Below are 26019 nucleotides of genomic sequence, written 5' to 3' on the forward strand. Positions count from 1 at the left end.
GTTGTCCTCAAGATGGCGGCGCGTAATTCACGTTGTGTAAGGTGCTTTACTCTGAATATCGCTTGTGAAGCACTTCCTTGGCACGCCTTTTACGTCCTAACGTGCTTTCCTCGATCACTTTGTACGTTTACGAGCGCCCGCACCTTATCTACGAGCTTCTGTCACGCGTTCCTTTCTTGCGCACACAGGCACTCTGGTATGTACACGTTTCAATTAGTTTTGAGATTCAATATATTCGTATCGGGCTTTCTCTCTGCTTTCAATGCTAGCATCCGATTATATTAAAGACAGTCCTGTTATTCCTTATGTGTAACGCGTCTCATCATATCTCAAAATTTTCATTTCACTTGAACACAGTACCTTCACTTTGCTTTTTCCACGCTGCGGCCGCCGCAATTTTTTTCTTTTCCTGTCCATCCTCGTCGCCAACTGTTTTATCCAGCTTGATACTGCCAATCAGAGACCGCGTAATGTAAACTAAATCCTTTAATCATCTTTTCATAACTGACATCCCACATTCTAACATTCTACATTCTATCTACTGCTGTCATGTTCTATTCCTTATTCTAATACTACTTACAATACAACAACTCTCTACATGAAAACAGCATTTTAGATGAGTGAGTGCGTTCTTAGTTTTTCTATACGAGTACAAAAGACACTAGATTGCAACTGTAAATATGTGCTGGTTTAATTGCTGTGCAATAATAAGCCGATCTAGTGCTCACGGTTAGTGGGCTCTCCTGCAATAAGGGCAGGAATACCCTCCAGTACCTTGCACCGGGCACAGTATTTTCTGCTTCCAAACCTGCTGCAGCCCTAGGTGGAAATTTAGACTCCCTTTGTGGTGGAGGTTAGATGCTGGCATGTAGGTATGATGAAAATCATGGAATGTAGGATTTGCATAAAATGATTCTCTTGCTTGTGTTTTCCACTTTTGTTGCATCATGCTTCAGTGCTTGCATGTGAAAGAGAGGGGTTTGTGATGTCATGAATGTGATGATGCATGAAACCCTGGCTGATGACTGCGAGAGCTCCGGAGTCTCATTTAGATCCCGATGTGGGTGATGTGAGGATGGACCAGTGGCTGCTCCCTATTACTACACACAGGATCCTTCTGCCTGTGCCAAAGGCTGACACGTTTTGATGTAAACGGCCCATTGAGGATGGTGAGTCGGGCATTGTTGTACGGAGTGTTTGTATTTGGTGTGCCAGTACTCCGCGTGGAGATTTTGTGCGAGGACAGTGTTTGTTTTGCTGGCATAGTCATGCCTCCCGTGACATTTAGCAACCTTGACAAAGAAGCATACATATACAGCAAGACTGAAGAGGCTGGTGATCCTACTGGTGGGCAGCATTTTCAACAAATGGGACACGATTCTCCAGTTGGTCCTGCCTGAATAGCATTCGGTTAGAAGAGAGAAACACTAGACTAGCAGATTGTTGGAGCCCCTGGTTATGATCTAGCACACTGGGGTTCTCTGGCTGTATCACACGAGAGGCAACAGTTTAGGTACCCTTAGTTCTGCCTGGGGCAAGTGTTTGCTGAATGATTGTGCCTATAGGAGAGTATATGCATGGATCACACACTTTTCTTGCATGCCTCCCCCAGTGAGCAGACATCTTGGCTACAGCAAAGGGACTTTGTGAGCTGTGGCCAGGCATGTGCAACAGGGAATACAAATGCGTAACTTAAGTCTGCAGTGTCAATGTACCACCAGACATTGGTCACTTTCTGAAAGGTGAATATTGAAATGCAAACTGGTTTATTTCCCATACTTGGATGGACAGTGTTTAAAACAAACGTCTCCACTATATACAACAGTCTTGATTCTCCTACCATCCAGGAGTGTAATTCCAATCCCTGTTGTCTGGGCCCGCTGGTATACATGGATGAAGTTAGATGTGTACGATTATTATCTGGATAGTGAAGATCACTTTACATTTGGTGCCCCACTCGGCAATGGCGAGTAGTGACCTGAGCATAATTTGCGTCGCTAACTTCAAAGGAGGGAAGGTTGGTTATGGCAAAACGTCATTAAATCTGAAAGTCGCTTGTTATGGGGCTTGGTGGCCTTTGGAGCTCTTGAATTAATGTCCAATCTGTCACTGTTATGTATGCTACCAATGCAAGCCCTGTTCTGTAACTCAAGGTTGTTAGGGGAGTTTTCCTGAAGTCTACCAGAAGGTTACTCTATAAAACTATCCCTTGGTCTATAGGCCCCAACTCTTACTATACTACCCAAATGTTTGGTAGAATGGTATAGTAGCCAGGCCTACCTTATGTGAAGAATGTGACCTGTAGATGAGTACAATGCACATATATACATTTATTTTATACATACACAAGGCAAAGGAAAGTAAATACTATTCTGACTAGCCAACACATATGGAAAACATAAGCAACACTTTTTCAGGTGAATACTTCAGTTGTAGTGGCTTGCACCAGTCATGAACACGGTTCAATGATTAAGAAGTGAATTGAAGTCACTCAATGTTCTGTTGTAAGGAAAAGGGGTTATTCAGCACTAGCAACCACAATATACTACTTGTAATACTTTTCAATGAGTCTAATACTTTGACAATCCATTCCCAAACCAGTTGAGCATTCTTCAAAGTCAGTTGAGTGGGACTGCAAAGTCATATGCAGCAGTAGAAAAGGCAAAGATAATTTAATTACTTTCAAGTAGGATGCTCTAGTGGAATGACAGTTAACAGGGACCCTGGAAAGAACTCCCTATAGGTGCACAAGCTGTAAGGCCTAGGTAAAGGCTATGGGTGCACACCCAACCTCTGGATATAGCGCTCCAGTGACGAATTGGCTTGGGTGAAGTACTACCTTGAGGCCCACCGTACCTCGGGATTATTGAAGAGGCAGCTGGATTCTTTCCTGTGTAGCAGCAGTGAACCCAGTCTCCTGTTCCTTGGTTGTGGTGATGAAAGAGGGGCTCTGGAAGGGATGTCACAGCAGCAGTCGCGAGAAAGGACCCTCTGCAAGGAATTCTTCAGACTACCACGTCGGTCTGTGGTTTTGGCGCCTTTTTACAAGCTCCAACAGTGAAAGATCACCGCCGGTCAATCCACCTTGATTCTGCAGTCATGCACTCTGGTAAGGGATCTTTGAGGTGTGGGGGGCATGGGGTAATCTTGTCTTTGGCGGTCCAACTAAAGCTCACCATTCGTTTATGGGAAGACGATGCACTGCAGTTGGGTCAGAGGTCCCATGGTATTGGCGGTTTGCAGCCCTGGAAAGTCACAGCATGTTGGGAAATGGCTCATTCTGCAGGTCGTTTTATGGCTAGGCTGTCCCACCAGCCAAAGGGGAGGTCATCTTCTTTGGAGCTCCTTTGTCAATTTGAAAACGGGGTCAGAGCAGCAGTGGTGTCTTTGCGGTTACTGGAATGGTCTGCCGGCATCTCTGGTCGTCTTTTGCTTTGGATCTTCTGTTCCAGTGGTTGACTTGCCTTCTGCCTCAGGAATCTCACCTTTTATCAGGATTTCCCATTCATTACTCTGCAAACTTGCCCTGCAGTTTACCGAAAGGGGGCGGGTGGCTGTCCAATCAGGATAGGCAGTGCCCCCCAGTGGCAACTGGTTGCATTCAGGCGCATCCGCAGACAAAGGATAGCAGAGTTTTGGATCCTCCCATGCTTCCTCTCCTCGCTGACAAACTGCCTACACAAAGGGTTCCAGCTGAAAACTCACATCAAGACCTCCCCCTCCCAGGATGCAGGGCCAAGAAAGAACAATCACACAAATGGCAAAAAAAGTAAGATGCCACCGTGTTGGAACATGGGTGACCCTTTTTGTATATAACTGCAGCTGTGAAATTCCACAAAGTCGGTAGAACACGTCCACTGCTACTAGCCGGAACTATAGGGTTGTTACTGTAACCAAAATGTTGCAGGAGCAGGGGGGGGATACCAGATCTCCCTTCAGCACGCTATATAAGGTGATGTGTGCTGATCTCTCAAAAGGGTAAGCTAGGAAGGATAAAAAGTATTCCCCTAGCCTTAAGAACAAACACTAGTTTTTAAGGAAAATAAAATATAAAAAGGAGAACCCAAAGGGCTCCCAGCAACACTGCACATATGGTGCTGTGTGCTGCAAAAGTGTAACAGATGCCTACAGAAGGTATGGATGAAAGCAAGACTCTGTAAAATAAAACCAGAGTTCCCATGATTGGAGCAGCAAAAAATGAAGGCGGGGGGGGAAACCCCCCCCCCACCCCCCCCATTCAGGAGAACAAGAAAAAGGTCCATAAGTCCAGCAAATGGTGCTGGGTGTCTCACTAGGAGAGGGGATTAAGCATAAAACTGATAGGCGGCGGAGCCAGTTAGCTGCAAACGGGTAGTATTTGAGCTTGCATATTTTCTGGGGCATCTTGGCCAACAACCACACACGCACAACCGCTCTCACGCCTAAATGTCCTCTATGAATGTTTATTCACCTATGTGTCTGGACTGCAGTGGAAGACTATTCTTGTCACTGGAAAAGCCTAATCCACGTATTTACAACTGCTTTACGAGAATAATTAATTATTTCTTAAAATTTGAATTCTCATACTCTTCATTGGAGTCGGATCGCTTGGTATCGCCAACTCTTGTCTGCTAGGGCTGGGGGAGGCACCATGGGTATTGGTTTGAGCCCCCAGCATCCTTGCACTACCTACCATCCTTATTTATTTTATTTGAATTTATAAAGTGCACAGCGGCCCTGAGGCATTGTGGCGCTGTTAAGTTTTCACTTGAGTAAAGATTTCATAGACATGAAACATTTACATGGTACATTTCAGTGATGATACAGCAGGTATGTTCCATGGTAACAGGGGAACTAACTTAAGAACTGTCTAGTTGAAAAGCTTTGTTTTCAAGGCTTTTCTAAACGCAATGAAGGAGGTTTCGTTCCTGAGCTTGAGAGGTAGTGCATTCCAGTTTTTAGGTGCTAGCACAGAGAAGCTGGCACCACCGGCTTTGATCTCTTGAAGGCTGGGATTGAGAGCTGGTGTGAGTAATGGGCACGTTTAGGTCTGTTTTCAGGTAGATTCGTTCCGACAGATATGGAGGTGCTGACTGCAAGAGGTATCTATGGGTGATGGTGAGGGTCTTGAACAGTATGCTTGAACAGTATGTGCTGAGCGTCTTGTCTAGCCTGCGAGATATGCTCCCTCCTGGGAATGCTAAGTGGCGCTCTGAGAGTGTTCTGTTGCATGATTTGCAGTTTGAGATTTTTGAACAAGGTGCCTAGGAGCTGGACATTGCAATAGTCCAGTTTGGCACCAATGGTGTTATTTGCAGAAAGGTAAGGTTTTGCTGCATTAATGATTTTGGTGGTTTGAGCCGCTGATGATGAGATGGCACTGACTTGACGCTTCATTGATAAAGTGGAGTCAAGGTAAACCCCCAGAGTTTTGACTGCAGTAGAGGCCATGATGCCGGAATCCTCGATGCTGAATGAGCTATATTGGCTGTCTAATTTGTTCCTAATTTTCTTGGGACCAACCGGTAGAATTTCTGTTTTGTCCCCATTGAGACCTAGACTGTTGGCCGCCATCCAGGCCTGGATTAGTGCATAGGTCTCTGTTAGGGTGTTTAGGTCTTGTTCATAGGAGAAGGTGAGGAGAATTTGCCTGTCATCGGCATAGTTTGTGAATGCAATGCCGTTCTTGTCTAGATCTTTAAAGGATAGTTCCGGGACTTTTTTTTTATTTTCCCTACGGGTCGGCCATGTGTTTGTAAGCATAAATCGGTAGATCGTAGAAAACTTTCCTATGGACCTTACCCGACTTTTCGTCCATTATCGCACTCGAAATCAGCCTCCATTTTGTGATAATCCTATCATTTCGCCCCATCGACCTGGCTCACCTGCCTTTGCGGCACTAAATCATATCCCCCGCCCCTGAAACAGACTTTATCAAAACATTCATATTCCCCGCCTCTATCCGTGACGTGACTGTGCTGCGTAGGCAAATGCGCCCAGGTGTCTTCTACGCGACTCCACACAGAACCCGGAAACCAACACAGATCAGCTCACAACACAGCGCTCCACAATTCAGAATATGAAACTGTCCTTTTAAATCAAACCGCAAGATTGTAAATTTGGTAAAGTACATTTATTGGACATCAAATGTTTAGAGAATATTCAGCGATTTGCATTTTTCTTTGCTCTCGATCCAAAATAGTTCGTCTTGAGGGAAGCGATGTTCGTGTGCAGTACACAGGGTGTTGGTTTACGATAAAAATAAGCTCTTCGGTCGCACTGATAATCGCATGGCTGTTCCAACAACGAGGCACTAGGCCACCACAACGGTATGTATGTTGCATCTAGCCGTTAGTACCGCGTAAGGGCATACTTGTACTTGACGATCGTCCCATAAAATGGTCAGGGTGGTAACGTTGTTCACGCGGAGAAGCAACTGGCGGTTGAAAAACCCGTCCGCCGGTGTCTGGTACTCGTGACACAGACAATAATGCAGGATGTACCTGTTTTAAAAACATAAAATGAAATTAGTCTCACCATCAGATCTTTATTAAAATTATTCATTTCATAGCTAGGACAGCGCTACTGGGTATTATACGTCATTTCCAGTAACCCCACCCCCTCTCCTCCGCCTTTTTCAGAGCCGCCTGAGCGCCAGTGGACCACTTCGTCACTGATATGATATAATATGGCATTTGCAACGCGCCTATACACAAGTGTTTGAAGGCGTGGCGAGGCAGGGAGGGGGGGGAACAAGGAGAAGACAGACAACGATCCTACTAGGCCAGGTGTCATTCAGATTGCGCAAGTGCAGGGGTAGGGGGAAGGTAAAAGTGCAAGGGGAAGGGGGAAGTGGAGTACAAGGTAAGTAGCATAAAATAATAAATACATAGGGCCAGCTGGTGGCAAGTGCAAGGTAAGTGCAGAACAAGTGCTGGGAAGGGGGGGCTGTAGGATACTGAGACAGTCCCCCAGTGCAGGGGTTGACAGGGAGGCAGTGCAGGTTTTGAGGTGCTTCCGTAAAAGATAGTGCGCGGTACAAAACAATATGCCACATAGAACGAACAAGTACAACTTAACCCGTCTTTAAAGCCACTGTATAGTAATTAAATTGCGGTATAAACTCATCTAAAGAGTTACTTACATTATATTTGCATTTTCCATTGTGTCTGTGCGTAGGGCAGCCCCGAAATACCACTCCTTCTATGCCGACGTTATTTCTTCTAATGAACGTGGCTATCGTTTCTGACATTTTATTCATTATCGTTTCTTACGTTATTGCACCACACCCCCAAAAAAGTCTTTCGGGATGGTCCCGGCCTGTCAAGGTCAAATAACAATAGAACCTTATACTGAGTCGTGGGCCATTCCGGCACCCGAGCAAAAAATCAAAGCAGCTGACCTTCACTTTGAACGAGCGAGCACACATTCCTAGTTAGCTACATTCAGTGTAAGGCCATCTTGTCTGCGTGCTTTGCAGCCCCAGAGAACCATGAATACGGAGACATTCTATATTTTTTGAAAAATGATTTATATTACTGTTTGGTTTAATTTAATGCGCAAATGAACAAGGTTGGATAGACACATTGCATGTACACTGAGCAATCACTTTTATTTACACATTACATAGATACACATATTCAATGGGCCTGCGACATGAGGAGACTCGAGAGAACAGACAATCAAATTACAATCATTTAAAACGTGATGTGTATTTCTCAATGAGCTCTGCTTTAGGTGGACATGGAACAGAGGCAATGTTGGGTGGCAATGCAGTTGTCCCCTGCATAGGTTCGTTCACAACTCCATGTATGTGCCTATCTATGACATCAACGATAAGTCTCTCAATAAACTCATATTGCATATCCTCAAACACTGGTTTGATCACCCATTGTTTACTTCTTTTAGTGAAGGCCTTATTGTAGCGAAGCGTCCCTAAAGTTCCGGTCGTCCTACTTTGTTGACGGCCAACATTATGGTTATGTGCCAAGACCGCTAGAAGAGTCTGATTTATCATGCCCTCCATGCCAAAATGCAATCGTTTTGGCCTGTACTTTAGGCACATATTGTGGAACACCTCCAAATCTCCTGTGTGGCAGAATTCCGTGAGTCCCCTCAAATCTCTTGTTATAGTTTTATCAAATACAATCTTTTCAATGGCTTTGTGTGGGTGATGAAGGAATCAACCACTTCTTCTTCCGTGCCTCCTCTGTGGACAAATGGCCATGTTCACAATTGTGGAAATGTTGGTTTGTGGACCAGCGTTGAACGTTGCTACAGTGTAGCATTACTGACCGCCATTTTTCCAGTAGAATTTCCAACGACCCTTCACATGTTTTTGAGCTCCACCAAAGATGGTTGCTGATTGACTTGGACCACTGTGAAATACCTTGCATATCTTTTTTTTTTTTACCTGCAGCCGACATTTTTTTATTGATTGTTTTTGCAAGATGCCATACGTCTATATTTTTGTACTCTTCTCTCATTGTCTTGGCAATTGAAACGTGTCTGTCCGTGGCTATCAGGTCGATCACCATTCCCCGCGATTGTAGTTCTTGCAATGATGCTACAAAGCCAACTTTCTCCATGGCCACTGAGGATGTACTTTGTGACACCTGCACGACCACCGAACTCACAATTTTCTTACTTTCCATGTCCTGAAAGTGGTAGGTGCAGTACTTCCTGGGCTGTCGCACTGTCCATCACCGGCTAGCCTGAACCGTTTGCCCGCGAATGTACTTTCAATAGACATTTTTTCCATTCTCCAAGCTTCGCTAATGGCTGGAAATAGATAATCGGTTTGGTATTTGTAGAACTGAGTTTTCGCAATGAAATGGATTCCCACAAACTGAAAGAAATGCTGTAACTTTTTAAAACTTGAACCACTAAAAAGTGCGGCCGCTGCACAAAGTAGATTGCCTGCTGGCAGTTGCCCCAGCATGGGTTGTGCAGACCATGAGAACGGATGATATTGTGTACAGGTGGCATGTATTTTAAGGTTAGTGCCTCGAATTGCACGAGTCACATTAATCAATGGCTCCCCACATACTTCCCCACCAACCCAATGCCCACATTTCATCATCATAATAATATCCATCAAACAACTATCGAATACAATGAATTTGGCCTCTTTCCTTATACTGTCACTCTGCATCCCAGCTGGTTCGGCCTGTAACGTTGAGGACATGTCACTCACATGAAAGGTACAATCTCTGATATCGTCTTCCGCTATGTTCAGTGATATTGATGGTGTTTCATTGTCGTCCATTTCATTCTCTTCCATTGCAACATCTGTTCCTTCTCCGGCGATGGGAGAATAAAACAATTTCTTCAACTTTCTCGCGCTCTTAGTTTTTGCGGGTGTGGATTCTGTGAATTGATCTCCGACTGCATCCGAACTACCAGGAGGACATTCACTATCAATGGCTGGTGGTGGTATAGCTCCGTTGCCAATCACTTCATATTCTTCCCATTGGCACGATGCATCTCCAGTCCCTGCCAAAAGGTTTAACAAGGAACATCTCTCGTTCGCTTCACTGTCTGTGTAGATCTAGTTCGTACACCCACTCGCAACTAGAGGACAGATTGGAAAAGGGATGGTCAGTTTAAACACAACTTACAGTATTGAACTATTAACAGTGAAAAACAACATAATATAGTGACCAGGACACTAACCTTCTTTTCTTTCTTTTCTTTGAAACTTTCTTGCCTCGAACTTCAACATCTGGACGCTGTTGCTCCGACTCGTGTGTGCATGTCTCCACTTCCTCTTGCGCTGCAACGACTATATTTTCATGATAAGCACATCCATCACGCACTGACGCTCCATCGACTCCCTGAAACATAGAACTTTCATTAGTATGTATAATAATATTGAAAACACAAAATGTACTTGGGGACCAATACCCACGTACATCTCAATAGCAAAACACGAATGAACGCATTGTGTAGAACATTCAAACGACAATTATTCACGCATTGTTGATCTAGTTAGATGGAACCGTCAAGATCCATACCTCGGGCTCCGCATAGACTTCCATTGATGATATTATTGAAGATGACGCTTCAGCAACTCCCTGAAACACAGTAATTGCATTAGTATGGTTTTCTATTTTGTTAAAAAGAACATAAACTTTGTGCAGGCGTCAACGGCTCATCTAAATAGACCTGCACAAATGATCAGTTGTCTAAAATAAATAATGGATATCTAAATATGATTCGATTTGCTCGATCGTTGGAAGTGTCACCACCCAGAGATCTGCATCAACTACTAGGGGTGATGTTCTTGTAGAAGAAGCTCCGTCATCTCCCTGAAACATAGTACTTGCGTTAATAAAGAAGGAAGTATAGCGGATGTAATCACGTCATATGATCTCGCTTGATCGAACTGTCAGTATCCATACCTCGAAATGCATAAGAACATCAAGGGACGCTGTAACTGCGGTGCACACATCTGCAAGCTGTTGCGCCGACCCGTAACTGCATGCTCCCCCTTCTTCTTGGACTAATGCTCCATTGACTCCCTGAAACATAGGACTTTCATTAGTAATGAACACAATATTGAAAAAAGAAGACCCATAGGAGGGCGACGACAGAAGGACATATCAATGGCTAAAAACGAAAGAAACATTGTGTGTAACAATCACGCTACAAGAATGCAAGATCTGATGATCTCCATCGATGGAACTGTCTGGAAATGTACCTCGAGCATCTGAGTGACATCAACGGTTGTCGTCAATGCGTTGGACTCCTCAGCATCTCCCTGAAAGACAGTACTTGCATTATTTTGGATAACAATAATTATAACTGAAAACAAAGACTAGAGGACGAGTACTATGGTGTACCATTAGGTAAAATAATTACACGATAAATTAAAACTATTGATTTACATGCCTAAAACAAGTCAGTGTCAGAATAGCTAAGTAAGATTACCCGATAGGCGCTTGAAGTGGCTGATGACTGCAATAACGACACGGATGGAGAATCTTCCGCCTTCATATTGAGTGGATACATAAATGTGGAAATTATTGTTAGCTAATGCTACACACTACCGCAAGGCCAAGAGCTAAATCCGTAAACTTGACTCACCAGTGGAGGGATGTGGACGAATAGAGTGGGAATAGCGGTTGAGAGCAATTTTCGCTTCGCTCGCGGTGTTTTCTTCTTTATTAGCAATGATGTGGAGTACATGTCTGAGCTAAAGTGCCTGCTGCAGATGCGGTATCGATCACCCCTCTTGTCCGCAAAGACTTCTAGGACTCTACTTTCAAGCTCAGACGGTGGATATCCGCAATATCGGACCCATTCTCTTATCTGATCTATTGTCTTAGGGAAAACATGCATTATAGTACCTTCAGATTTATTATGGGTCCTCGAAGGGCAACCGCCAATGGAACAGGCAGGCATTGTGGAAAGTTCTGAAAAGTAAAGATCAACAATTCTCTATGAATACCAATGTGTTAAAAAATTAAATGACACATAAAAGGTTCAATGCAAGGAACGTTTTGTTTCTTGGAACTATACACGTTATTCACATGCGGATAAGTATTTGAATAACTTTAAAAAAAAAATAGAAAAATAATTTGACTAAACTCAGAACATGTGACTAGTTCCTTGCATGTACTGTCGTGAACGAAAAGAAAACATGGATGCAATTTGATGACTACTAGCAAATAGATATAAATTAAAAAATTGGACGCAAAATGATTCTGGTACATGGCCTTACCTTGACGAACAAACAGTTAGATGCAGGGATCAGAGTAGTTTCTTGTCGTAGAACAGGGAGCAGTTCACAGGTTGCACACTGACGAGTTTGCTCGAAGTGGTCAGAAGTGGTCACGGAAGTTCAGAGACGAAGAGCAGATAAGCAGCACCTTCACGGGTTGACTAGCAAAGCGCAAAGAAGTTCTCATTAGAAATATGAAGTGGGTTTTAAAGAATTCGAAACAGGGGTGTGTTTGTGAATGAATGACGTGTATATGTCGTGGCATTATGTGGATTGCAGGGGGGGCGTCCAGCGTGAGGGGGGATGCTTGGCAGGAGACACGGGGTCTGGAGGTAGACATGGGAACAACAACCCATGCTCTATAGACCACTTTGAAGTGTACATGGTCTTTGGCACCTCTTGGCCTTTATCGCTCCCTGACAGCTCCACTTGCCAGCGCAAGTACCCCGGTGCGAACTGCCTTTGATAGGGCGGGGGGGTGGAGAAAAGACCCGTTTGCCGCAGGGCCTCACCAAGGAGAGGCCATCTAACTGCATGTAAGAGGCAGGCTGCAGGATCTAGTACATGGAAGGCAGGGGGGTGAGTTTATAAATACCTCACCCTCCCAGGAGAATATATGGGTGCAGTTCACCCTGGAGACCATGGATGCCTAGGCAGTTAGTCAGCAGCAGGCTGGCCTGTGGTGGCAAGGCGGCACGGGCCAGAGGGGTCATCTCTGTACCCGGAGCCCAAAAGGATGATTTATTATGATCAACCATATTGATTATTTACCTATAACCATGTTTTGTATCAATAAAATCCAACGGCCTTTTATTGCCAACGCTTGAACAAAGTGGTGTGGTAAGTATTTTCGGGGGAGGAGGCAAGGCCGGGAGGCTTGATGCCAACCCGCAAAATAATATATGTATGACTGCTGCATATGGGTTCAATGGTTATGTGGATTGAAGGTGGGCGACCAGCGTGAGGGAGGATGCTGGCCGGAGACATGTGGTGTGACGAGACAAGGCACAGGAAGACTACTCAATGGAGACACACTAGATTCATTTAAAAAATCAAAACAACCATTGTTAAAATATATGTTGGGCTTTATTTTAGATCTTAATTTCAATTGAACATAAATAATAAACATTACACATTGTAAAGTTCCGGTTGCAGCACATCCAGGGAAAACCCGCGGTATTGTCCACTGTCGCTGGGGAAATGTTGTCTAATGGCAAGTACCGCACAGGCAGGTATTACTCTCCTAACGCAGTGTCCGAGCCTCCCGTGAAGCAACGATAGGCCACCAGCCTGTACCACCTGTGAAAAAGAAAGATGCAAACTGTATTAAAATGACAAAACTTTCTTATCAATGTCGATTCAGGTAAAATATGTCATTTTGCTTTGAAAAAAATTATATCTAGAAAATGCACAATATGGAACCAATTTACATGCGTTCGAATGATATGTAGATGTAATTTTATATGTGGGAGACGACCATGAAATAGTAGTGGCATCACTGACATCACAACCAGAGTATACTTACTCGTTACTCGGATTACGCAGACGAACAGTGCCGCGAAGTTCGTGCATAAGCACCATCATCATCCTCAACACGGTCCGTGAGAGGCAGGCTTCCCTGAACTCTGGCAGCTCGGTGATGCATTGCGGACTTTGCTCGCCTTCCTGCAGACTTTGCTCGCCTTCCAAAATGTAGGCCAAGCACCCGGAATTTTCACGGCAGCAGCAGTTCTCCTCCTCAGTTGGCATTAGCTCGCACTGATTACACGTGCACCAGGTGGAGACGCCGTCCATGCGACATGGTCCAGGCTCTTCATCCGTTGACTGGTCCTCCCAACTGCCGTCCGAATCCCCATCGTTTTCGCGTGCTTGCCTTTCCAGTAGTTCCTCCTCGGTGTACTCGGGCTCGTACATATACGGCATTATTGTAGCCATTGTGTGGTAAAGAAAGTAAAATAATTTACAGAGATGGTACAGGTGTTCACAAGGCCTAGAAGCGGCGAAGGTAGCTGACCAGAGCACAGAAACGAGTCACAGAATACTCAAAGTAACACAGAGAGAGGAATGGAATCGAAAATCTGCTGCCGTGTGTTGTGAAACGGTCTGTTTATACTTATTGAGGAAAGAGGCGTCCTGCCATTTCCATGGCGACACTTCATTATCTGAGCAGCGAATGTTGACCCGAAACGTGCTTTGGCGTTGGGAAATGGGCAGTACGCGTCTGCTGATGTCAGGCTCAGGGGCGGGGGATATGATTTAGTGCCGCAAAGGCAGGTGAGCCAGGTCGATGGGGCGAAATGATAGGATTATCACAAAATGGAGGCTGATTTCGAGTGCGATAATGGACGAAAAGTCGGGTAAGGTCCATAGGAAAGTTTTCTACGATCTACCGATTTATGCTTACAAACACATGGCCGACTCGTAGGGACAATAAAAAAAAAAAAGTCCCGGAACTATCCTTTAAAGAGGGGTAGTGTGAAGAGATTGTAGAGGGTGGGGGAAGTGCGAGCGCTGTGGGGACTCCGCAATTGATGGGGGGGGATGGAGTGGGTGAGGCTTGGTCGGAGAAGATCCTCATGGGTCGCCCTTCAGGTAAATTGTGTTTCTACTGTTTTACTCGCTGATCGCCCCTCACCCCCTGTTTTCAGTGCTGTAATTCTTGCACACAGGATACTGGTGTCTTTGTCAAAGAATGTATCCTGACCTAGGAATGGACAACCTATTTTGTGTTTTGCTTCCTTGCAGGGAAAAACATATCACCACTGAGCTTGAGCTCAGTGACTGAAGTAACTGCAGGGCAATGAGAAACCATTCATAAAGATATGGTGCTCTAGCACTGGTGGTAGTGTCACTTGAAAATAGGACTCTCTTAATGGAGCTGGTGTTTCCTAAAATGAAGTGCTGTTAAAGACCAAATTTGTTTTTTCTTCCACAGATAAAGGACATGATTCGCACAGCCCTTTGCTACTGACCTCTGTGTGCTTACTGGGTGAAACCGTAAACTCTGTAGATAAGGGAGGGAGTAGTGTCTGCCCGCATCGCTGGTTCTGAACAGATACGGGGCTTGCAGTGAAGTGCTCCGACTGGAAACCCCAGTGGATGGGATCAAGTCATTTTGCCAAGAATTTTTTCTCTGGTCTCTTTTTTTTTTATTTTTTTGTAATGTTTGGCCCGAAAATACATTTTGGGGGAAGCAGTATGGTAGGAGTAGATGTTGGCAATTGGGGTTGGGAGGGTTTGGAGTCTAACCTCCCAGACTACCCGTCTGCCCCACAACTCTGTGACCAAACAAAACAGTGAAAGAATGCTGCAGTGGGCAAAAATATAACCTACCCTGTGGATTTCAGTTGGCGCTACAAATTTTTGTGATGCCAGGGAGGTAGGCTAAACAAGAAACCGCAAGTTGTAGTCTACCTTGTTGAGAACATCAGTTGAAAGGCAGTTTGAACGGTTGAGCGCACCCTCCAGAGTCCCCACGGAAGCATGTGAACCTCTCTGACCCCCATCTTGGCTTGGGATGTGCAGTCTCCCGATACACTTTGTAAGGAAAAATACCATTTAACAATAAATATTCAATTCTACCTGCCTGCTAATATAATACAAAATGCCCCTAAATACCATCACAATAGCATAACTGGCATCCCTGACCGATTACGTCCCGTCCCGCGTCTCAAGTTCAAGACGGAGTGAAATGAGGCTCCTAATGGGGGCCGCTGCACCTTTTCCGACTAGTTAAACCGTCTGCTAACTCGCGAGATGTTAAATACGTGCAAAGAAATGTTAAATCTGGACAGGCAGGTGGATCATTTCAAAAATGACCACCATGGAAATGAGCATAGCCCCAGTTTCTCTTACATGGTGAATACAGACAGGAGTGAAGGCAGTGCTGCAAATGGAACGCATTTACTGGGGGAAACGCTCTCAGCCTTGAAGCGGGAGAGGGGGCCGAGGGGCCTGGCCCTAGGCTAGATTGCAATGCAGTATATCTCCATAGAACCCAATCCTGGCGATTTGCATAAAAACTTAGCGCGTTATGGGAACATAATGTCCATCCACACTTAAATGTGGAACGTGACTTAAAGTGATTCATTAAGAAACCCTTTTAGGGAATAAATGAAAGTTGGGCTCTGCAATTTTAATTATTTACACTCCACACCCTAAGTAAAACATGTCTGTACATTACAGGACATATATACCAGTTTGGATAGCCAGAGGCGTTGCTAAGGGGGGGGGGGTTAAGGGGCTATAGCCCCTGATCTTTTGGTTGTAGCCCCGGATAGAATCTCAGGAGCTACAGCCAAAAGGCTAGCTAGCCCCCAGTCTCAACAGTTCTGACATCAGAGTAGCCCTGGGTCTTTTCCAGACCTAGCAACACCCCTGTGGATAGCTACAACAAGCATGAGAGTCTTTGGCTTATCTATATTCAGTTTCACTTGCCGTGTCTACCGAAAATGTTGCCTTGTTGAACCATGACCTCTACTGTTTCCACGATCGGAAGACTGGTGCACTGGAAGCGAGACTTTGGGGTTCTGGAAGATGTGTGTGGAAAGCTGCCTCGTGGGATACTGTCCAAGGAGGCACTGGAAAGCTGCAGGATATGTTGAGGTGGCCAGGGTGGAATGTAGGCGCTAATTGCTGGGTACAGAGACTGCCGTCATCCTTCCCTACATAACTAAGAAATTGGGAGATGCCTTTTCATATCCCAGGAACCCTAGCTCACAATCAAAATGGCCTGCCTCTCAAGCTCTTGCTCTAGTTTTTGCAAAAGGTTTTACTGAAACAAACCAGACTTTGGCCCCTGATTAATCAGCAGTACATAAAAATGCAAACCGCGTGCAAAGGCAACCAAACAAAACACCAAAAGTAGGGTGTATGAGTATTACTGTCCCTATAAAGAAGCAACGTACCTACCATATTTGGGCAAGTGGAGATGGCTAAAGAAATGGGCCAAAGGCAGCAAAAAAAAACAGGGCATATTAAAGGCACTGGATCACAAAACTGGTGAGAAAAATGCAACTCTAGCCCCTCCACCGTTGACCTACAATCGCTGAAGATGGCCATAGGAACATAATCACGAATAGGAACTGAATAAACGTGGTGTGAGGTAGCACTGCTTTAAATTGTCTAGTATGATATGATAAGGCATTTGTAACGCGCCTATACACAAGTGTTTCAAGGCGCGTAGTAACCGGACAGGGCACCGGCCTTTGCACTGCAGACGGTTTCTCACTGAAGGTCAATGGCTACTCGTGTGTTTCGCAGTGGTTGAAGTGTACGAAAAGAAGTAGTGGAACTATGTTCCTACCCCGCTCCCCACAACCCCCATTCCTGCACCCCCCTCCCACACACAATGCAAAAACCCAAACAAACACACCGACTATGCTCCAACTTCTTCCTACACTTTTATTTTACAACGAAACCATTCCAGAACGGTTTCTTTTTAAAATAAAAGTATAAGAACTGTGAAACTTAAAAATAAAAGCATGGGAGCTCCCGCCCACTTCGACCTCTGTGTGTTTGTAGGGCAGCAGCTGGGCATAATTCCCTCCCCTTTCCCGTCGTTCCCTGATCCTTGTGAGCACTCCGGGTAACTATATATGTGTAGTGCCAGAGAGAGTAAGCAAAAATGGTGGCTGGTTTGAGAGGACAACCAGAAACGAGCTGTAAAGAGACAGTCCACCTATTAATGCCGAGTATAATGATTTTTCTTTATTTTTTGTAATGCGCGCGACAGAATTCACCCTGAAAGTAACAATGTCCCATCAGATACTTCACTGAGGCTGTGTGGTGGCGGTGGCCCTGCGCCATCTGAAGCTGTGTGGTGACTGTGGTTCTGCACCATCAGCGGCTGTAGCTCTGCGCCACCCAAGGCTTTGTGGAGGCTTTGGCCCAGCCTCATATGTGGCCCTGCCTCGTCTAAGGCGCTGAGGTGGCTGCAGCCCTGATAAGTCCCTGAGCCCTGCCCCACCTGAGGCTGTGTGGTGGCTGTGGCCCTGCCTGATCAAAGGCCCCGAGCCCTGCCTCATCTGAAGATTTGTGTTGGGAGATGACTGATCACTAATCGGATATGCCCATCCTTTATTAAAGCTGCCATGTCACACTGAGCTGTTCCTCGCTATGAGGAGATGCCTGGCTGAGAGTTGTGGTCTCAAGTTTGTGCACACCTTCGTGGACGTGACACCTGGCCCAACACCGTTACCTGCAGCGATGTTTAGTGCTGCGTGCCTTGTTATGCAGCTTCATTCTGGAATTTGCACACTGTCGAACCCCATACAACGCTGGAATGCAGCATTCGCTTCCCTACTTGGATTCGCAACTCCCAAATCCGGCATTCACTCACCAATGTAATCTCGCAATTTGAGGACTACTGGTTTCATACTTTTTTTTTTTTTTGTGTCACTGGATGGAAATCCTAAGCATTTTCAGTTTCTGAAAGGACCCCTGGGAGTCACTCTAACCAGAAGTATTACGTAAACCACCGGGTGATTGTTTTTGTGCTTTCTCAATAGACCAATATTTTTTTCTTTCTGTTAACCCATGCAGAGTAAACACGCATCTTATGATGGCAAGCCTTTGGCGATCATCTTTTACATTAAACCTGTGAAACTGAACGAAAGGGGCTAATTACACTAATAAAGCAGTTTTCAACAATGCCCATTCTTTTGCCTCGTTTTGAAATGCATGAGAATTACGAGTTTTGGGCACTGTTGGCAAGAAACTAGTCCTTTTTGATGTTGATGCACCCCCTGGTTTCTGCCTGGAATGTGGCTTGATAGTACCTTGCACAGGTGCTCTTATTCATACCTACATCCTGGGATGTGGCATGGTGGTCCATGGTGCAGATGGTCTTGCACCTACAGCCTGGGATGTGGTGTGGTAGTACCTGGAAGTACTGCATTCTCCCCGGTGCTTGGGTTGTGGCAAGGTGGTCCATGATGTCGATGGTCTTGCACCCACAACCTGGGTTGTGGTGTGGTAGTACCTGAAATGGCTGCATTCTCCCTGCAGCCTGGGTTGTGGCAAGGTGGTCCATGGTGCAGATGGTCTTGCGCCTACAACCTGGGGTAGTGGTTAGCTCTGTACAGATACTTCATTTCACTTCTGTATGGGATACAGTAGAGCAAGGGTCTCAAAGTCCACACAAAATACAGCGAATCTAAAAGGGAATTGTTTACGTAGTCTGTTTTTTCTGAAACCCTGGTGTGGTATGTTTTTGTGGCTTGGATTTGGAGACCTTCGGCATAGGTTTAAGTGTGATGTGGGCTGATGGATAGGCAGTGACTTAAAGTATGGGGTTATACTCCCCATCCCGTGGCCAAATCCTCGCCCACCTGTGAAGAGTGTGGTGTTCTTTCATTTGTACCACAAAAGCTAGACCTCGATTGCTTTTTAAAAGTCCAAAGAATGCATTGAAAAACGCAGGAGGCATGTTAATCCTCTTCCCCTTAAATATTCTACAAGGATTAATTACTACTCCAAATCAAGTCCTAGAAAATGTTAGCTTTTTGGAGCCTCACTGGTGGAGCGCGTCCCACAAGGAGACTTTTGAGAATGTTAAGGTATGCCTTCCTCCCTCTCTTCTGAAGATTTCGTCCATTGGTTGGTTCTATCCCTTAATTTGACCTGTATCTTCTTTTTTTTTTTTTCTTCTTTTTTTTGAACTTTTGTTTATTGGCAGAAGGTTGAGACCGGTACAGCACAGATTACGTATCGACAAGCAAACAACATAACAGCACGTATATGCATTGCATCACAACAATTATTACCAGCTCGTATTAGGAGGGTTGGCATTGTGGAAAGAGCACAAATGAGTCAATCATCATGATGAGTTAGACTGGGCTAGTGGGGGGATGGAGGCGAACTCAATCTCGTCTTTGCTGTTCAGATAACTGCAAAATTCCAACCACACATTCTTGGGGCGGGAGGGCATGGGCAGGGATCCGATGTACTCCTCCTCCTCGCACGTTTGTACCCAGGTGAGGGCTTTCAGCCACATGTTAAAGGGGGGGGGGTGCGACGCTTCCAACATTGTAATATACATCTTTTAGCAACAATAGCACTTACATTTAAGAATTTTGACATTTTTCTTTCATGTTCCCCAGTCCAAATTCCAAACAGCAAGGCGAGTGGGTCGAGCTCCACCAGGGAGCCAATCACCTCCGAGAGTGCCTTTGTCACCTCAACCCAAAACGTGTTCAACGCAGCACAGGACCAAAACATATGAACATGATCTGCCTCGCTCGATTTACATTTTGGGCATGTATGTGTCGAAGTGAGCGTGAATTTCGCTACCCTGTGCGGAGTGTAGTAAAGCCTGTTGAGAAGTTTGTATTGTATGCTACGGAACCTAGCATTAAGTGAGACTATTTGACCTGTATTTTCAACCCTATAATCTGATTTACCTCCTGCTGGGACCCAAGGCAGTTGTTTTTCCATTTATCCTCTTGTCTTGTGTCCTAAATGAGAGGCTGGCGAAAAGCATTACCCATCCTACTGTAAAATGTGGTTATGGCCAGCCGCTACTGGGGGCCGTCCTGCTTTGCGTGATTTGCAGAGCACACATGCACTGACCTTTCTCTCATGTGGCCAGTCCTGCACTGCAGTGATATGCTGTGCTCACTGCATGGTTCCTGGAAGAACAATCAAACGTCAGATTTCTGCCGCCCGCTTGCTTCCCTGAGACTGCAAGCACGACCCGATGTCCAATGGCTCGCAACCAGTTGAAAGGGGTGGTGCCCAGTCTTATCCTCAAGACCAAAACATTACCATGCATCATTGAGCCATAGGTGAGAGAAAATGGAGGCCTTCCGCATTGGATCTGTTATCGAAACTGCTATAGACTACTTGCCACCTGTGCAGATTTCCATAGCTGCAAGGTTCATCTTTATGTAGGTCTCTGAGGTCTCCCACACGTCTCTCTACAGATTTCCCTGATTACAGAGCAAATGCAGATTGGAGGGTGGGAAATGTTCATTACTCGCAGCCACTACTTCCCGCTAACCCCGTTCTCTTGAGATCTCCCTTAGAGCCAGAGTCTCACTACACTGCAGTCGAGAGGGGGCTGTGGGCCCGCTGCAGCACTGCCAATGGGAGTGGCTTCGAACGCTACCTGTGCACGCAGCAGCACTTATTCGTTCACCCGGCCTTCGTGTTCTTCCTTCATTGTTTTCATCAGTTTCCCTTTTCTTTCCACATACACCTGTTGTTCACACTTTGTAAATATGTGCTGCAAATGCCTTGGCTGCGATTGATGGCCTTTTCCCATTGTAGCCAACTGAAGTGTTTTCTCCTTAGTCCACTTCCATTATAGTGACCCCCTGCTCTTGATAATCGATTCTCTGACCCACAATTCCTGTTTTTATTTTTTTTGTTATGCCTTCTCTCATGCTGTTTATCTCCTCCATGTTGTGCGACTCTCCTACACAACACCCCCACCCCCAATTTGAATGTTCAGAGATCCTCTAGCCTCATCTGTTATGCTGCTGAAGATCCTCCCAGTGCAGATGTAAAGCAACTCCTATAGGGAATCAAAGTCTTGCACAAAAGCAAGGGGTGTCTGTGTTATTAGGCGTTGTTTCAAACACTAGATTCATGGGGTCTTGTCAAGATACTTAATGTGTATCAAAAGGAGGGCTTAACTGTTTTATGCTATACCTTGCCACATTTGGCTATTTGTGGAAAGGCTGTTTTTATACAGGCTTACAGTACTGTATGAACTCCATTCCAAAAATATTTATTTAAACTTGAAACCTTGCATCCTGCACAGCGCATCGTTGCTTCCTAGCCGGATTAGCCCTATTTGAACTCAAAGACCTTTAGAAAATGCTCATTGTGCACTGGCAGAAGCAACCTTCACTGGAGGTCCGAAATTGTAGTCTGGCTCGCCAATCCTTGCCTACCGGATAGTGTTTCCCTGCATGCATTTTAACGTGGAATCCTAATATACTTCCCACCTTTAATTCTAGGCTATCATTTTCTAGCACTACCTCAATCCCCTTAATTGTAAAGAAGCATCGATTAGATGATGCAAGGAATGTATAGATTAAAATGTAACACTTTTGAGTCTTGCTGCACTAAATTGAAGGTGTTCAGCAGGGTGAAGGCTCATTATCAGAATTTGCGACTGACTTTTTATCGTGGCCTGAAATTGTTCTTGTCTGTGCATCCCAGGTTGCCCCTGCTTCGACTTGCTTGGCAAGGTGTGGAGTCTGGTGTCACCTTTTGATGAGCTTATGTCACAGATTAACAATGTCTCCAAGAACAACACCTACCACCACCTGCCTCTCCTGTGTTAACTGTCGGGCTCCTCATTAAGACCACTGTTGCAGCACTACGCCCCACAGTCTGTAAGTGTCTGGCACTAACAGTCGCATGCAGACCTTATGGGGAAAGGAGGAATGGATAAACTAAACCCAGCATACCGGTCTCGTCTTCGGGCTAGTGAGGAAAGAGATTGTGTTTTAGCAGTCTACTCTTTCTGCTTTGTTTCACTGATCTCAATCCCACCTTCGGGCCCCAAGTCCTGTAGTTAACCCTCCTCTTAAGCCTGGCGAGTACAGATCCGCCTGGAGAATTGCTGAGCAAGTGAATTCTCGGAACAAGTATTCTTATTGCTTCTTAATTCTGTGACCTGCTCTTCCAGTAATCAACTGGGACTTCCCTGGGAACTTCAGAGAATCTTCTGAAGGAATGGCAACTATAAACTGTAACTATGCTAAATACCCAAACTTTCGATAAACTACCGAACATAAATCCTCAGTGCAGTGGATAACCATACAGCAGCTGAAGGTTTTCAGAGGATGGTGACACTTTTGGTAAGTTCCTAAACGTCCGAGTTGGTATAGCATCACACATGCCTCATGCCCAGAAACCACTGATCTCTTTTGTCCAGGCGCCACTTCGGGTTATGAGTGGAATACCCTATTTTGTTGGTTTACTGGCAGTCTGGAGTAAACGTTTTTGATAGTTTCCCCTACTCTGCAGAGCAGATTCAATTTATTTGTAACATGCTTAATTTTTCCAAGGAGTTAAATTCAAACACTGCATCTAGACGCATATGTTTTTGGAGAGGAGAATCAAGTTTCCAAAGGTCGGGAAGTAGTGAATTCCAGGCACAGGGACCTGAAACACAATAACACCCGTCACTGCGATGAACAATAATCGTGCCTTAAAACACTTGTGTATAGGTGCTTTATAAATACCATATTGTTTCATATCATGTGGGTGCCACTAACCGGTTTTGAGCTGACTATCACTCAGCACAAACTCTTCGATCAAGACTGATCTTGAAACAAGATAAGTTGGAGCCCGGCCAAGAGACACTTAAAGACAAGTCAGAAAATAGTGAAAATGCTCTTCTGTTGTACTGCTAACCATTGGAGTGATCAATGCAAAGGGGACACAGACCCTGATTTGGGCAGACTGAAAAGGAGTCCAACAGCCTGTGTTTTGGGAAGCTTGCAAGCCATGGTTTTGACTTGCCGGAATCCCGGCAAGGATGGCATTGCAATAGTCTAGTTTAGAATGTATCAAAGCTCAAAGTACCACTGGACAATACACCCCAGCAGTATCGGGAAGAATGGGTCAGAGGGGTCTGAGTCGATAGTAGATTGACTTTAGAATCTCGCTAACCTGCAAATAAAAATTCAGTGGACTACCAAATGCAACCAAGAGTTTTTACTTTAGGTAAGAAAACAATAGGCAGATCAAAAAGCAGGGCACAAAAAGCTTTTATGGTTCTGCCAAGAGGTTTTTAGGACCAAGCAAAAGAGCCTTTGTCTTGGTAAATAAATTGCAGCTTAATCCTACTAACATTCAACTTACTGGCGTCTGCACAATCTGAAATCGGTTTTATGGAATCTGTGACATTATTAATCCTAACATAAATCTGTAGCATCAGCATAGGAATGATAACACAGCCTACATTTTGAGAAGATACTCCTTAATGGTCGAATGTAAATGTTAAAAAGCAATGGTAAAAGGTGGAGGACCCCTATGGAACGCTACACAGAACAGAAAGAGAGCTAGAGTAATAGGCTTCCATTTTTACCTGCTGGCTCCAATTTACACAAAGATTTTAAAGCATCTTCCGACACTCGGGCGACATTGGTCAGTCTAGATATTGGAATGTCAAAACGACATGTCGAAAGCCGCCAATAGGTCAAGCATGACCAGCAGACTAAGGCCACTCTTAACTGCTGATTTTAGGATGTCATCCCAGACGGCAAGAAGAGATGTCTCTGTACCGTGACCTGGCCTGAAACCTTATTGAAACACATCGAGAAGATGGTGTTCTTCTATACATTTTTTAACTTAAACAGTGGAAGCTTTGTCGGGGCTTTTGCAGGCCATGAACGGCCTGCAATTGGACAATGGTTCGTAAGTAAATTGTATAGTGGCCTTTAAGTGCTGGAAAACCTGCAAGCAGAAGAAGCAACTTGCCAAGGAGATGGTTTCCTCCCATGAGACTGAGAAACGGCCCAGTGACGGCGTCTTCCTAGACACGCACAGCCTGCCGGAGCCGCACCAACTCAGTAATTGTGAGTGACGCGGGAGGTGAGATGAGAGCGCAGGGTCTTGGTACTCTGCTGCATTTACACTTCTTTGTTTAGTAAGGGATATGTAATATTAAAAGTACTAGTATTTGCTGCCCAACATTGTCATTTATCTAGAGTCGTGAAAGTGCAGTATAATGTAATGCACTTCTCTTTCAATGCAATGTAGTGTACACCATGTAAGCTCAGATGACACTAACTTAACTCCAAGACAACCTAAAGTGCTTCAAAGCCATGCCCGTAGTAGCTAGGTGCTATACAAGCATCACTTAACGTAACATAATGTACAATCTGTCACAAGGGCAACACCGTGTTGCACCTTTCCAACAAAAGGAGAGATGTTTTAACAGTAAATCCTCTGCATCATGTCAAGGCAGAAATGTGCCTACTGCTGCTCCTAGAACATTCGGCTGGGTGATATGATATGATATGATATGATATGATATGGTATTTGTAACGCGCCTATACACAAGTGTTTCAAGCGCTATAACTTGGTAAGATCCCTTTTGCGGTCTGGACTGGTAACCTGCACATGAAGGCCCATAATGCCCATCAACCAAATCGTTCTCTGGTGCCAGTAAAGTTGCTCCGATCCCCACAGGTGGCATTATCAAAATGAGTTGTAGAAGCTTGCGGCTGTGCATGGATCGCATTATAATTCTCTTTCTAGAAGTACCCTGTATGGACGAATAGTCCTATTGTTGTCCTGGCCATGTTTGGGATATATGCTTTTTTTTCTTATGAAGGCTACATTGGAATTGATTTAAAGTCCACATGATGCAATGCCATGGCAAGGCTTCAACCAGTATTGCAAAAAAAATGGAGGGATGTTTGAAGGTAAATAGTACAGAATATTTTAAAGAGAAGCAATGTATTTGCACATAGAGAAAAGGCAGGCATTTTAATTTCATAGTGCTCTGTAGATTGGCTGGTGGGCTGCGATTGGCTGGCAGGCTTTAGATTGCCCCCCTCCCCCCCCCCCCCCATATACCCACCCCTGCTTTTGTGGTCCCGGGGCCATTTTTATAGTAATGTACTGGGCCCCTTGGGTTTTCATATCACCCCTTTCTTTGGGTGCATGGACCAGAGGCCCACTGGTGCAATGGGATACCATGACTTTTCGAGTCTGACCTCATTTTGTGAAGACCGAATAGTGGCTACACAAATGTATTAAGGCCCCATGTTTCGTTGTGTGAAATTCCCTGCTATGGTGCAAGAACCAGGTATGTAATGCCCTAGAACTCCATGAATCATGGCGTCAACCACCCTGCAATAGTGCAACAACCAGGCATGTAATCATGACCTAGGACTCCATGAATAATGGTGTCCACCACCCTGCAATAGTGCGAGAACTAGGCATGTAATAATGCCAAAGAACTCATCAATCATGGTGTCCACCACCTGTGAAAGCATCATGAAGCAAGACACAGACAACCGATTCAAAGTCCAAACAGAATTGTTTTATTAACTCAAATGTCAGATGGATGAAGACCTAACTTGCCCTACTCTAATGTGCGATTTCCCTACCTTCAAGCAATTAAGGAAAGTTCAACTTAGAAGTCTGTATGTGTCCAATACCTATCCTTGCCCTCGCAACTAAAGCTAAACCATGTGTAGGGATGTCGGCAATAACAGAAATGGTTATTGAAATAAAGTTCTGAGCTGCTTCTAGCTTACTTTTTAACTCCCCTTCCCAAAGTCTCGGGATGCCCTTCCCCAAGTTCAAGGCAGTTATTCCCAATCTATGTTCATAACACCAGG

At 45.0% G+C, this 26019-nt stretch overlaps 1 protein-coding gene across 4 annotated transcripts in view; it reads left to right on the top strand.

Moving 5' to 3' along the window:
* The window catches only part of STK40 (serine/threonine kinase 40), an 856346-nt gene that overhangs the window by 168667 nt on the left and 661660 nt on the right, over positions 1-26019 (top strand). Inside the window, exon 1 of one of the 4 annotated variants that reach the window (XM_069622691.1) lies at positions 991-1169. The exons of 2 other annotated variants lie outside the window; for them this stretch is intronic. The gene's annotated coding sequence lies outside the window, so the exon portion shown is untranslated. Of the gene's footprint in view, positions 1-990; positions 1170-26019 lie in introns of those variants that run through there. One more of the 4 variants, XM_069622695.1, reaches the window with a different exon arrangement.

This window comes from Ambystoma mexicanum, chromosome 11 (genome assembly GCF_040938575.1).
Source record: "Ambystoma mexicanum isolate Mex_15411 chromosome 11, UKY_AmexF1_1, whole genome shotgun sequence".
Lineage (NCBI taxonomy): Eukaryota > Metazoa > Chordata > Amphibia > Caudata > Ambystomatidae > Ambystoma > Ambystoma mexicanum.